The sequence below is a fragment of the Tachypleus tridentatus genome, chromosome 6 (assembly GCF_004210375.1).
Source record: "Tachypleus tridentatus isolate NWPU-2018 chromosome 6, ASM421037v1, whole genome shotgun sequence".
NCBI lineage: Eukaryota > Metazoa > Arthropoda > Merostomata > Xiphosura > Limulidae > Tachypleus > Tachypleus tridentatus.
In genome coordinates, this window is record NC_134830.1 from 166,012,117 (window position 1) to 166,027,191 (window position 15,075).

Here is a 15,075-nt window from a genome sequence, read left to right on the forward strand (position 1 = left end):
AGGGTGTTAGCGCTATTTGTAGTAAAGCTTATATAAAAATCAGCTTGTTCCTTTGATTAGGAACGATAACATTAATCGCAACTAAACAACTGCTAAGATAAACCTAATAACGAAGATTTTTTTTTACTTCCACAGATCAGTGGAAGAAACTCAGTATCCATTCCTGCAGAAGCGTAAAACAAATAAACATTAGTTCGAGTTCGAGCTAGTCATAAGAAAATAAAAATGATTTCATTTATGATATATCAGTTTCATATGAACAGCCTAGTACTCAACCTGAAATATATCGAATTCAATTCACAGGCAAAACAAAGCTCTAACATTTCCTATCTGTCTTTTTAGACAAAATATTGTACAATTGTCTGTAAACTTTAGCTACAATCTAGTATTGGTGAGTTTTATTCTTATACGCGTGTTCCTAACGTGAAAAATTTTTACTAGAACCTGCGTGTTATACCTATATAGTTCTCTCCTTAATTTTTCCTTCCAGTTTGTAAAATAAAAAAAAAATGAAAGCTATTTGTTGCTTCGTTTTTTTATTAAAGACAAAAGCTCAACAATGGACTCTGTTCTCTGCCCACCAAGAGAATCAAAATTCGGTTTCTAGCAGTATAAGTCTGCTGACATACCGCTGTGTCACTGGGGGTTATTTGTTAGAGGTTAAGAATTAATAAGTCTACATTCTGGGTGTCTGTGGAAATAAAACAAATAGGATTGTGCATAGGTAAAATTTTGTTTTGTCTAATAACAAATAAATATAGATAGTGTTAATATGATCTTCAAAAACTATACCTGAGGATGATAGGCTATTAAGTAATTTAGTTTTAAAGAATGAGAAGTATGCTCATAAAACATATTTGTTTTGTCATAAAGTGTATCATATTCGTCATGTGGCTCATGCACACACACATATCTGTATGTCTGTGTAAGTCAGTGTTAATGTCTTAAGCAAATAGCACGTACTAATGTGTATTTGTTATCATAGGCTGACTTGAAACAGCTGTGGTTTTTCTTCTATTCTCGGAGAACAAAAAAATCGACAAGGCTAAACTTCCCTTTGGCTTTTAGTCGTTACTCCAGTTCCTTTCGCACCACGACTGACGTCATTGCATCAACTAGCCAATGTAAGACGAACGATCCTCCTCCTCAAATTGGAATGAAGTCGTTCTCTGGCCCTTTGCCGCCAAAATAACTACCGTACCTGGAAAACAACAGCTGGCTTCAGAATACATATATTTACACCAATATGTACACCAGTGTTAAGTGACCGTGTTTATTTTGGTTGTGTTAATGGATACATATTAATGTATACAGTATACAATTATTATATGAGCCATCTGTGGTAAAAATGCTGTATTTAAATATAACATCTTCATTGTGTCGTACAATATTATTTGCTTTATATTTTTATTTCGCGGTGACAAGATTGGTTTCTCATACCAAATTCTTTGTTCCTAACAATACATTTTTAAACGTCACACAAAGCAAGGAAAAATTAAAATATATAGTGTTGTGTACTCGGCTTAATTATCTAATCACTTACGTCGTATATATACCAATTATCTTCCACTCTCTTTGAAAACCTCCAATTTAAGAGGATGGCTGAGGTTTAACATATTAACTTTGCTTGTGAATGTATAATTATTTGTATATTTCAGTAATGTTTCCAACATTAAAGAGTCAGTTGCTTGTAGGTATTTTTCTATTTCTCTATCGCAGAGGATAAACCTTGTATAATGCTTGGTTTACCTCAATATTATTTTAAATTTTAAATTTATGTGTTAATGGTTTTTAACATTAAATCTCAAGAGCACTACAACGTACAATAAAATGCTTAACGCTAACTACATTTTCTGTGTTATTTTGTGTATCAGTGTTTAACTGTTTTTGATGGTAACGTAATTGTTGTCGTATAGTAGAGTATGTTTTTGATTCCGAAAATAAAATAGGGGTAACAAATGCCAAAAAAATTAAATTTTTATAAATTTCAAAGATAGAGCTATTTCTAAACAGTTTTGTAAGAGCTTTGGTTGCGAAAGAAATTTGAATTAATACTTGTATCCTAAATATTTTAAATATTATTAATACTTGTATCCTAGATATTTTAAGTTGTATTAATACTTGTATCCTAGATATTTAAAGCAATCGCTTTAGAAATTATACAAGTATTTCTATGGACATTAACATGACAGTATACATATTTTCACTTTTATATTATGAATACGTATTGCGTTGAAAAATTTATCAAGTACGTTAAACGAAAGTGTGGTGAAACAGTTTTATGTTGGTGGTTAAGGCACTCGACTCATAATCCGAGAGCCGCGGTCAGAATACCCGTTACATCAAACATGGTCGCCATTTCAGCAATGGGAGCGTTATAATGTTTCGGTCAGTCTCACTATTTGTTGGTAAAAGAGTAGCTCAAGAGTTGGCGGTGGGTGGTGATGGCTAGTTGCCTTCCATCTACTCTTACACTGATGAATTAGCTAACAAATTATTTTATATTACTTACAATAATAAAAATATAGCAAATATGTAAATATTATAATACGAAAAGAAATCGGTTCAAACCTTGTTACTGAGACAGTCTAACATCTTAGATATAAATATGAAACGAAACCTATCAACCAATTCACCACTTACCCCTGAGTTATACCGATGAATCAAATGATAAAAATGAATTAATATTCAATACTATAATTGTATTGAAAAGATTGTTCTTTTCGTATTTACGGTCCCTTAACTGTTTATTTCAACATATATTTAAAAACAAGCTAATTTGTCGGTAAAATCATGACATTCAATATAAGACATTAACTAGTATAACTCCGTAATCACACAGGATTTATTCATATCAATAACGAACCTAATTGAATAGATTTAATAATCGCATCGGATAATTTTTACCAGTCCTAGAGTCATTTGATATTTATCGTTTAAAGGATTTTCATCTACAATTGCCTTGGGCCAAGAGCAGTGATTCGACACGTTAACCTTTGGTTTTTTTTTTAACTTTATTAACTCAAACACAAACGCAGTGCATGAACGTTGTTCTTAAAGTAAAACAAAACCAACTGCTTCGTAGTAAAGCTCTCGAAATAATAACTTAATTATATAAAAACTCGAGTCTGGTTATATCTTCACAGGCAGCTTGTGTAACGGTTTATAAAAACTTCACCCAATATGTTTACATTGGTAAGTGATAGCATAACTGATTCTTACAAATCGTCTACGATTATATTTCAGTGGCGTTTGGAAATTGACGTAAAACTTCAAGTATGATTGTTTTTCAAGTGATTTTGAAATGAAGTTGAGATCATTTACGTCATGATTTTGAAATACAAGCCGCTCTACGAATATTATGTGTTGAATCCAATTAAGCATGCTGGATAATATTTAAGCAATTTTTTTTCGAATCCTTAACAAAGAACGTGGTGTATTATTGATCTTATAATATGTCCTAATCTCATCTGAAAAGAACTGAGAACTGATCAGGACATAGCTTCTGATTATGGAAAAACAAATGAGATTTTTTGTCTTATGAAATTAAAACAGACAGATAAAAAGGCTTAAATCTAACATTATTTTGTTAAAATTAAACTAAACCCAAGTTAATATATTTAACGTATAAACGAAAAGCTAGTACAAAGTTTTTATGTAAGGCACAAAAAATCTGTTGTTTTTTTACGTTACTGGTATAATTTATTTATTCATTAATGCCTGAATAACAATGTGATTTTCATTATTTATTAATAAATTCTAAAAATAAGCTATAACTTCTATTTTTTAACTTTTGTCATTTTCATCGTTTTTCTTTTTAAATATGGCTCATGAGATAACAATTATTTTAAAAAACTTGTGTATATAATTAGTCTTTTGAGGGATCTGTTAACATCATACTAACTGAAATGTTATTGTAAGCTGACTCTTTTCATATCGTGTATTCTTGTTTAACTAAATATTTGTTTCAGTTTAATAATCAACATTGAAAAATGTCGTTGTATGCTGATGGATTTCGTATTGTGTCTTTTTGTTTAATTAAATGCTTTTACACAGTTCATAAAATATGTATGATATCACGAGAAAAATCAGTTTTAAGTTAGTTTATCACGTTATTATAAATAATTTTCAAATATACTCGATGGCTTAAAAAATTCTTCAACCAACCTTTGGTTGCTGTGCGATGAGATTGATGGAAATTTTATTCAAAAACTAACTTGTATGTTGTATGTTACTTCTACTAACCGTACTAAGGTTGTTGTACTTTAACGTTAAAATCATACTGTTATCAGTGCGAGAGTCATAAGGCACGTTATAAGTTTTTGAATGTTGTTTTGACGTGTAATTCACTATTCACGCTACAAGCTATTTTGGAGATCACATTGTTAGTCCGTGTGAACGTCACTCTGTGTAAAAAAAAAAAAAATGTTTACATATATATATAATCGTTTAAATAAAAGGCTTATTCTAAAAGTACTTTGTCAAGGTTCTTCAGTTACTGATCTCTTATTTATATTCGTCTGATATTAAGTCTGATATATTTTACAGTCAATATTAAAGTTAGTTTTATCAGTTTTGACAGAAAAAACAGCTTCTACATCAAACTATACCTTATGGTGTCTCTTGATGAAATTATCTAATTATATAAATTCCCTATAATTCTTCCTTTATGAAGACATGGTATAAAGATATGTTGGATTCTTGTCCTTTATCCCTGTTATTGGTAAAATTCAACCTAGATAAATGGTTGAGTGAATCCATCGGCGGCTTTATCCTTGATGACCCTCAGACTTGGTTCTGTTACTCCTCATTCTTTCATAGCTTCTATTTATTTTAAAGCTTCAGTCCGTTTTATAAGGAAAGTTGTCTGAATGAAAGATGTATTGTAGTTGCATCTCTAATATAAGTTTTATGAAAAATCTTCTATATTGGGTCTAAGTCCAGGGGTCCTCCATGGAAGGCCTCTTGATATTCAATGAAGAAGTTAAAATAATCTATAATAATGATAAAATCTAAGACTTTCTCAGTTTGTAAGTGAGATTCTAGACTGTCCTTAGTTGAAGAGTTGACACCAGATCTTGCTTCAAATATGACAACTTCTCATGTTCTTTGGTGTAAAAGCAATACTTGTACACGTTAACATCTTACAATGACCAATCTAAACTTGATTCAAAGTTCATGGTTCGTTGCGTTCGTGGTCTAAACAATATCGTATTAGTTTTAAATATATTTTCCAACCATTAATCTTCCAGTGCATCCTGGAGTTTTTACTATGCTCCGTTCATGAGAGGTAAATTTATTCACTTCTTGGTAATCCAATAATAGCTTTTATTCTTATCAGTTGAAGTACAATATCTGGTTTAATATTATGACGTAATGTACATATATTTTCTGGTTACATACTATGAAGTTATTTGAAGTTAGCCTCAGCTCATATTCATGCCACTGCATAAGGACATTTCCCAGTGTCAACTCTTGTGCAATGTCAATTTTCCACACATTATGAGGGAAGAAGAAGCTTCCTATAGTAAAGGTAACTTATCTTCCTGGAACTTTATGTCAATTTGCTGCTTGCATCAATCTGTCTTTTAAATTCATCTCTGGAGACAGTCTATCGTCAACCATCACCAAGTTATTTCAAACTACTGTAGCTACAAAACTAGTTTCAATTAACATGTTACAAAACTTCCCATCAACATTCTCATTGACTCCTGAACTAGTTTCTTTAAACAATAAATTTCTCTTCTCATTTGTGGCAGATGAAGTACCTAAGTTTAGCTCCATTCCAATAAATCAAGCTAATTTTTATTTTATCATGTTTCGTTAGCTTTTTTGTTGGTTACCTTGATATGAATGAGTTAGAAGATACATCATGATGATATTTTCTCTTTAGTGTATTAAGAGCTGCTGGTTCACACAGTCTTAGCTGTAATGAGAATAATTTCAAAATTCCTAACAGTTCCCTTTCTCTGATATCCTTTGAGAAGAGTTTCGTTTCATATAGACAAGTGTACACAGCTTATCGCAATATATTTTTCAGGTGTTGCTTCAGCTTACTTCTTGTATTACTACGTGTCAGTTCTAACGAATCCATCATATCACGAGAAGCACCCAGGTAAGATAATTAAGGCTAATGTTGTCTTCTCTCCTTCATGACCTGTTCCAAAATTTTACTTTGTACACTTCCTTGTAATGAACCAATCCAAATCTCTTTGGATAAAGCAAGCATTTATCAAGGCTTGATAGTTGTTACAGCTCTCAGCTAGAAGGTTTGTTAATGTCTTTATATACGGTTCTTTTAAATGGATGTTAAGATTAATCTTACGTTGTTCATTTTCCCCCTATTTATTCTGTAAGTACTTTCTAAGTGATCACAATATGTTTGTTATGACATCTTTCCATCACGGATGATTGGTTTCTGACCTGGTATTATTGTTCAATTAACCAACTAAATTTTGACAGTGGATTCGGTGTTGATATAGCTGTAGTAATCCAGGAAGATCATGCAGTCACAAATGGCACAGCAGCTGTAGTAGCAGGTGTAGGACAATAAGTTTCCTTATGCAATATTTTACTGTAAATGGTGTTTGAGATTAAAATGCTTGAGTAGATATAGAAAGAGATGTGATTAGTATACCCTTTGAATTCATCACCGCATTTTCCATTAAATGCTGTCATTACAGCCTTTCTATAGTTCTTCAATCTTGTTCCTGCAATCTCTCCATACATTTCCATCAGCTCCATGGATTTTGTCTGTAATCGTACATATTTCTGCTCGTACTTCCTTAAATACCACGTTTATTTCTTTCAACTCTTCCCTTAATTCCTCTCTTTTTCTTTCTAATCTTTTATTAGTTTTCTGATTAATTATTTTACAACATGCTCTTCTTATTCTTCTTTTTATAATTTTCTGTCTCGTTCTTAAGGTATTATTTCTTTCTTTTTTGACCTTTTTAACTGGTTTTAATGTTCTTGGGACAGCGGTAAGTCTTCGGATTTACAACGCTAAAATCAGGGGTTCGATTCCTCTCTGTGGATTCAGTAGATAGCCCGATGTTAGCACGCTCTTTTTAATTTGGAAAATTTTTGAACTCGCTTCGGGATTGTGTTGTCGTTTGGAGGTTTAAGTTTAGTCAAAGTTCTACTTTATTTTCACTAGTAGTCCCACTCCTGACATCACTGATGCGTTTAATCGTTGTGTGTGTTATTTCGAATTATTTGGCAGATATGATAATTCCAGGTCACAAAAAAATAACAAATTCATTTATTATTTTCTTAACTTTATTTTCTTTACTTTAATAACGTTTGAGTATAATTCTTTGACCAAAGTTATACGTAACTTAACTCACAATCTGTTTGTCGCGGGCTCAAATCCCTTTACCAAACAAGTTTGTCCGTTTAAGCATGGAGGTGTCAATTTCCCCTTTCGTTGATAAAAGACTAGCCCAAGAACTGGCTATTGGCGTTGTCGACTACATACCTTGTCTATCACTACTAAAATAATAGAAGACAGTTATTGAGCAAAATTCAGCAAACAAGAAAACCTAACTCACAAATAAACTTACTTGTGAAATTTACTTTTGTTAATTGACATATAGCAAAAGCACTGCTATCTTACTAACTAAATTACAGACTGAAAAACTCATTGACTGGAATTGAATTGATCCACTCATTGACTCATTGAATGGAGTATTTAATGTCGTTCTAGTTTTCGATTTAATACACTAAATATCTAGATCATTACATCATCGTTATCACGGAATGATATGTTCTTCTAGGAAACAAACATCATAGCTGAAATATTAAAAATGTAGTTATATCAGTATTGACTGAATCTAGTCTTATCTCAATCAGAAATAGAATATTAATAACATTATTCCAAGTCTCACCTGCTTATTAAACAGCGATAGCTGTCCCTAATTTAGCAGTGTAAGACTAGAGGAAAGGCAGTTAGTCATCACCACCCGCTGCCAAATCTTGGGCTACTCTTTTACCAACTAATAGTGGGATTCACCGTCACATTATAAAGCCCCAACAGTTGAAAGGGCGAGCATGTTTGGTGTGACGGGGATTCGAACCCCCAACCCTCGGATTAAGATTCGAGTGCCTTTACCACCTGGCCATACCGGGCCTATCCAATAATTAACCAAAACTTAATGTTATTTGTTCAGATAAATTGTATGTATGAAACTACACAATTAAAAATAACGCTATTGTACACCAATCCTGTAAGGTATAAAGATAATACGTGAATAGAATATAAAGTTAGCCTTTATATAATATAGTCCATTTACTATCATGATTATCATCGGGTGAGGAACATTGTTGGACGACTAGTTAGAGACACGCTATAAAGTCAATTACACCCTAATAACAATATTGATGTGGACTTAATATAATCATTTTTATATCCAGATCACGTTGAGAAGAAGAAAATTGTTTGATTACTAGCAAGAAAAAAATGTCTTAAAACCAGATTATTCATTTGAGGTTAACTGTACTTATATGTTGTTAAAATTACAATAATATCTTATAGTATTTAATCACTTAAAAACTACTTGAAAATTGAGTTACTTAAAAATCTACTTATGTTCGATATTGCTTGTTGTTTGCATATAAGTACCGAAGGCAAACGATATGTCAACTTCTTCGATCCAATCAATTATGCCCCTAATCTAGGTGTTTTTTTATTCCTGAAGAAAGTAAAGGGATTTGCATAGATAATAGGCACGCGCAAGAAAAGATATTCTTTAAGTTCTAGACGTTATTTACTTGTCTTAACTTCTTGACATTATCACACACCATTATCCAAATAAATTCTCTCTTTTTTTCAGTCAAACATTTCGACGCGCTTTATTTGAGTTCTAGCATAAAGGGAATTTTGTCTTCATTACATTACTCAGATGTGTTAATGTTTCACAGGCGAGACAGAAACTAAAGAATGCCTAAAGAAAACATATTTCTTAATTTTCTCTAGTACTGAATTAAAACTATTATTAAAATCTTTCAGTGAACGTGTACATTTTCAGAGACTTGTGAAAATAAAAACGTTTGAAATAATTTTTACTTGCAGAAGGTTTTGTTTTAATAATCTATTTAAAGGAGTGTGTTTTCTTATAGCAAAGATACGTCAGGCTATGTGCTAAGCCTACCAAGGAGAATCGTACCGCTGATTTTAAGGTTGTAAATCCAGAGACATACTGCTGTACTAGAGGGAGTTTGAAGTTAAAGGAAAAAACAAAACTAAGAATTGTTTAACCTGAAGTGAATAAACAGGAAAAAAATTGCAGTGGAGAAGCTACGAGTTGACAAAATGAACGAAAAATTGAACTCTGCATTTCGTAAGGACCAGACTTCTTGTGTTGTCCTGTAGTAGGAACTACAGTACTTCATACGAATTACTGTCATTGTAATTCTTCACTGTTTTTGAGCTACCTGCAACCAGAATAGAGTTTATCTTATGGTTGTATATGAGTCAGGAAACGTATAATGGAGTTTCTGATAACGTCAAAAATTGACATTCACAACATGTTTCGATATATTTTATAAACAAGAAGACTAACAATAATTAGGCTGCAAATTAAACTTTTGAATTTTGAATTTTCGGTTTCTTTTTATTTATATAATGTTACTGTCGAGTCGCACAATATTGATTCTCATAGAAGTCGAAGAAAAACACAGACAATGGGAAGTAATTTTTTCCAGATTTATATAATGTGTTTTCTTGTGTACCTTTTTTGTGATAGTTGGTCGCAATCAACGCACGTGTTACCAAGAATTGTTTGTTTTACGAAAACATTCTATCATGCCAGTGTTTTCGTTTCCTGTGTCGCATATTTCTAATTTGTTCTTAGCCAATGTTGCGAATTGAAGAAAATGCTCTTCAATCAAAAGCAGTCATACAGTATAAACTCAGTCTTTCACCTAGAACCTAAAAACTAATGTTAAACCAGGAAAGATGGCTCTTAAACAAGGATCGTTCTTTTATCTCTGGGTATAATCAACAGGTTAAAAAACGTCTTCCTTAGGCACAAGGCTCGGCATAGCCAGGTGGGTTAAGGCGTTTGACTCGTAATCTGAGAATCGCGGGTTCTAATCCCAGTCGCACCAAACATGCTTACATTTTCAGCCGTTGGGCGTTATAATGTGACGGTCAACCTCACTATTCGTTGGTAAAAGAGTCGCCCAAGAGGTGGTTGGTGGGTGGTGATGAACAGCTGTCTTCCCTCTAGTCTTACACTGCTAAATTAGGGACGGCTAGCGCAGATAGCCCTCGTGTGGCTTTGTGCGAAATTCAAACCAAAGAAACAATCCTTAGGAACAAATCTAAAAACCATTAAACTCAAAACAATTATTTATTGGACCACTGTAATCAAAGGTAAAATTAAATACATAAGTAATATAGGTAATATTTCTCATGATTGACGTAATAAATGTCGTGATACAGAAGACGGGTCTGTCATTATGCTAAACGTGTGTGACAGTCATCTCAAGTTCAAGTAAGATATTAATCAACTAAGTAACAGTGACTTCTAACTATCTGTTCTCATTCTTGTCAGTGGTTTTAACTAAATACAGTTTAACCTACAAATCATACAAGGGTCTCAGTGACCAAGGTGCTTGACTGTGAGTCTGAGGGACGATGGCTCACATCCTGTTATCGTGATAAAAATATTACTTTGAGCCCAAGGACATGCCACAAGAGTGAAAGTCAAATCCTGCTATTCGATTAGAGTAACCCAAGAGTTAATAATAGGTGATATTTGCTCGCTAAAAATCCTTCTATTGTTACTTCAAAATCACTGACGATTAGCGCAGACTGTTTTTGTGTATTTATAGATAGATATACGAAACAAAGGAACAATCCTTGAAAATGTTTATTAACGCAATTAAAAATGACAACATTAATGTTTACATAATAAGCAAAATAGCATAACTGTTAAAAAATATTCATTAGCCACAACATAAGGTGTGAATGTAAGTGAATCAGAACTACTTTCTGTGCGCCAGTTTGATATGCATATGTATATAGTAGAAATTTACAGGAAACCCTTTAATGTCAAAAACAAGTCTCGCATCTTGTCTTCTTTTTACTTTTTCCAGTATAAACAAACAAACAAATATTACAAACAATGGACTTATGCCTCTTGTACGGATATTAACCTGTCGAAGCTAACATATTGGATCTTGAAACGTTAACATCCAGTTAAAGAAAGAGAGTCTACCAGAATTGCCAGAGAAAAGGTCAGCTAACTCTCTATGTATAATAAACATCCAAGTCGCAACTTCTATAAAGAACGCTACATATAAAAACAATACGTTAACGTTACAATGAAATGTAACCTCAGTTGAAAACCAATATACGTCTCAAAAAGTAATTATCAAAAACAATTAATGATAAGAACTCAAATACGTCTGTACGATAGAGAAATTCACTTGACGTCGTTCAAAATAAGTGTCATTGTATTGTTAATAATTAAAAAAAGAATGTAAATAGAATTGCTGTCTTTTAATGAAATGAAAATGTAATAAAGTATACAAGAAAGTAAACACGCACTGCGAATACAAAATAAAAGTCGTAGAAATTAATAAAATGCACATCCAAAGAATTGAATACGTTCTATTAAAACTGTTTTAAACAAGTAATACACCAAGTCATGTGACAATTACAGCTGATATAAAGTTGCGATGAAACGCATACATCAGACATATATTTTGGTAGGCCCGTTATAGCTAGGTGGGGTAAGGCGTTCGACTTGCAATCTGAAAGTCACAGGTTCGAATACCCGTCACACCAAACATGCTCGCTTTTTCAGCCGTGGGGCTTTATAATGTGTCGGTCAATCCCACTATTGGTTGGATATATACAGAATGTTTCCAAAATATTCTGAATTGATGTTATTGCCTGGATGCATGAAATAGTTCTGGAGTAAATTCACGAGTAAAAACATACAGAGTAGTGTTTGATCGGACAAACATGTACGTGTATATAGGGTAGAGTATGATCGGACAAACATGAAAATGTATAGACGGTAGGGAATGACAGGACAAACATGTATGTGTATAGAGGGTAATATATGATCGGACAAACATGTATGTAAATAGAGGGTAGTGTATGATCGGACAAACATGTATATGTATAGACGGTAGTGAATGACACGACAAACATGTATGTGTATAGAGGGTAGTATATTATTGAACAAACGTATGTGTATAGAGGCTAGTGTATGATTGGACAAACATGTATGTATTGTTACTCTTGTCTGTATAAGCTGTTTTTAGCACTTGTTCATCAAAAACTCACATAACAACCTGTTTAGTATAAAAGACTGTGTTTCTGGTATAATCTTTTTAGAAACAGATCAAATCTTTGAAAAAAGTCTTGCAACATCTTGTGAGAGGAATGACATGGACACATTCACTATAGAGAATAAATTATTAGACAATAAAATCCCACCAGTTAAAAATATAGATACACATAATTTAAATAAACGTATACATGAAAAATTCATTATTTTAAGTTAACAATAATGTCTATAAACAAAATTAAGGGTTAGCCATAGGATCTCCAATTTCATTGTTGTTGTGTGACATGTATTTGAAACTAAAGCCACAAACGATGCAAATTGTAAACCTGATACTCAGATAAGATATGTAGGTGACACATTTTTGGTGTGGAGATATGGTAATAAGGCATTAACTATGTTTGCATACTATTTAAATAGTATAGAACCATCCATACAATTTATTTATTAAATTGAAAAAAATAATAGTTTGAGTTTCTTAGATGTATTATGGCCCAGCATGGCCAGGTCGGTTTAGGTACTCGGCTCGTAATCCGAGGGTCATGGGGTTGAATTCCCGTCACACTAAACATGTTCGTCCTTTCAGCCGTGGGGAAATTATAATGTTACGGTCAATCCAACTATTCGGTGGTAAAAGAGTAGTCCAAGAGTTGGTGGTGGGTGGTGATGACTAACTGCCTTCCTTCTAGTCTTACAGCACTAAATTAAGGACGGTTATCGCAGATAGCTCTCAAGTAGCTTTGTGCGAAATTCAAACCAAACCAAATTCTAAAACGCTCACGCGGGAAATGTAACATGTACTTAGGTCATATGACCAGCTGAGCAAAAAACAAAAATAAATGAGACACGATTATGTCTTGCAACTGTGACGGATTTACTATTATATATTTATTTATCGTTAAGTATGTATATATAAATGTTGTAGTTTTGTTATTATGCACAAAGCTACACAAAGGGTTATCTGTGCTCTGCCACCACGTTTCTAGCAACATAACTCCACAAACTTTCCACTACGCCACTAGGTGGCGTTTCGAAATGTATCTAATTTACACTGTTAAACGTGTATTTCTAAATTTCTGCCTATTCACTGAATTTGTAGACGTTTCTCTAGTGTAAAAATCAACAATGTAGTGTGTGTAAGTACTAGTGATTGTCGTTATTGTTGTTACAGCAAGAAATTTCTGGAATATTGCCTAATGATTATTAAAGGTAACCATCGCAACACACGGAAAGTTTGTTTGTTTTGAATTTCGCGCAAAGCTACTCGAGGGCTAGCTGCGCTAGTCGTCCCTAATTTAGCAGTGTAAGACTAGAGGGAAGGCAGCTAGTCATCACCACCTACCGCCAACTCTTGAGCTACTCTTTTACCAACGAATAGTGGGATTGACCGTCACATTATAAGGCCCCCACGGCTGAAAGGGCGAGCATGTTTGTTGCGACCGGGATTCAAACCCGCGACCCTCGGATTATGAGTCGAACGCCTTAACACACTTGGTCATGCCGGGCCCACACGGAAAGACAGTATATATTATTGGTTTGCTATAGTTGGTGTACTATAAACCTCTGAAGCTATAACTGTGATTAACGCTTATTAATCAATAAACTACACACATTTGATCAGAAATATTTATAGATTTAGAACATTATAAACCGTTTAAGTTAGCTGTAAAAATTTAATGTGTGATCACCGAAGTGAACTGTAACGATAAGAACTAGCAATTAATTCAATCATCGTGAACCTTAGATAAACAAAACACCTTCATTAAGCATAAATAAAAGTTACTTCACGATGAAACAGACACCAGGCTTTAGTGTGAGTGTGTGTTTTCTTATAGCAAAGCCACACCAGGATATCTTCTGAGTCTACCGAGGGGAAGCAAACTCCTGATTTTAGCGTTGTAAATCCGTAGTATTGCCATTGTGACAGCAGAGAATCTAGGTTTTAGTTAGAAAGTCATCAAACAGGTTCATTATCAGCACCAAACCTGCATGTCTCAGCTATAAGAACAAGGTTCATAATATCTTTTGGACTTTTGATGGTAATTACATTCTCTCCTTATACGTACCATTTTTCCCTTTCAAAACCGAATGTTTTTGTTAGTTTTCACATGTTAACATTTTTGGTGTTTTAAATACAGAGTTTAGTTCTCTTCTTCCTTGTTGATCTGAACGACAGATACGTGCTACAGTATAGTTTGTTAATTTCCTTGATATCAGGGTAACATTTTTCAGCTGAATCATCAGTGTCAGAGTGAGTAATCCATTCTGGGATTTCGAAACTCACATGCCATCGAAATGACACACGAGCGACAAGGCAACAGGGAATTTTGGCTGCACAGATAGTGGGTAAATGTGCTCCGAGGGATTAAGATAAGCTTATATGTGAATCTCAAGAAGCGCAATCTTTTCTATTTCTCTATAGACTCTGGTCAGCAATTAAGCTAGTATCGGTGGCGTCTGTGCCAAGAGTAAATTAACAACCATGGTGAAGCTATTTCAATAACGGAGTTATATTGAGTATTCACTCTCCGTGATATGACTCTTTCAATCATATCAATCTTAGTTATAAAATAAAAACGTTTGTATATAAAACAAAACTAATTTAAAATGTGAGATAGCAAATTCTGTGTTTTTTTTAACCATTATGGTTATATTCATTTATTATTTCTTTTTATTGTTTAGTTTATCTGTGAATTTGTTGTTCCACATAATAATTTATATTTTGAAGACGTGTGTGTGGTGAAACTGACACCAGATCCCCTAGCGATGA

The 15,075-nt window shown here is 33.3% G+C and overlaps 1 pseudogene across 1 annotated transcript in view; it reads left to right on the forward strand.

Annotated features, from left to right (window-relative positions):
- The window catches only part of LOC143254374 (G-protein coupled receptor 83-like), a 45,194-nt pseudogene extending 40,721 nt beyond the window's left edge, over nt 1-4,473 (forward strand). The window contains exon 5 of the transcript XR_013030167.1: nt 986-4,473. The product of XR_013030167.1 is annotated as a G-protein coupled receptor 83-like (transcript). The remainder of the gene's footprint in view (nt 1-985) is intronic.
- The last annotated feature ends 10,602 nt before the right edge of the window (nt 4,474-15,075 follow it).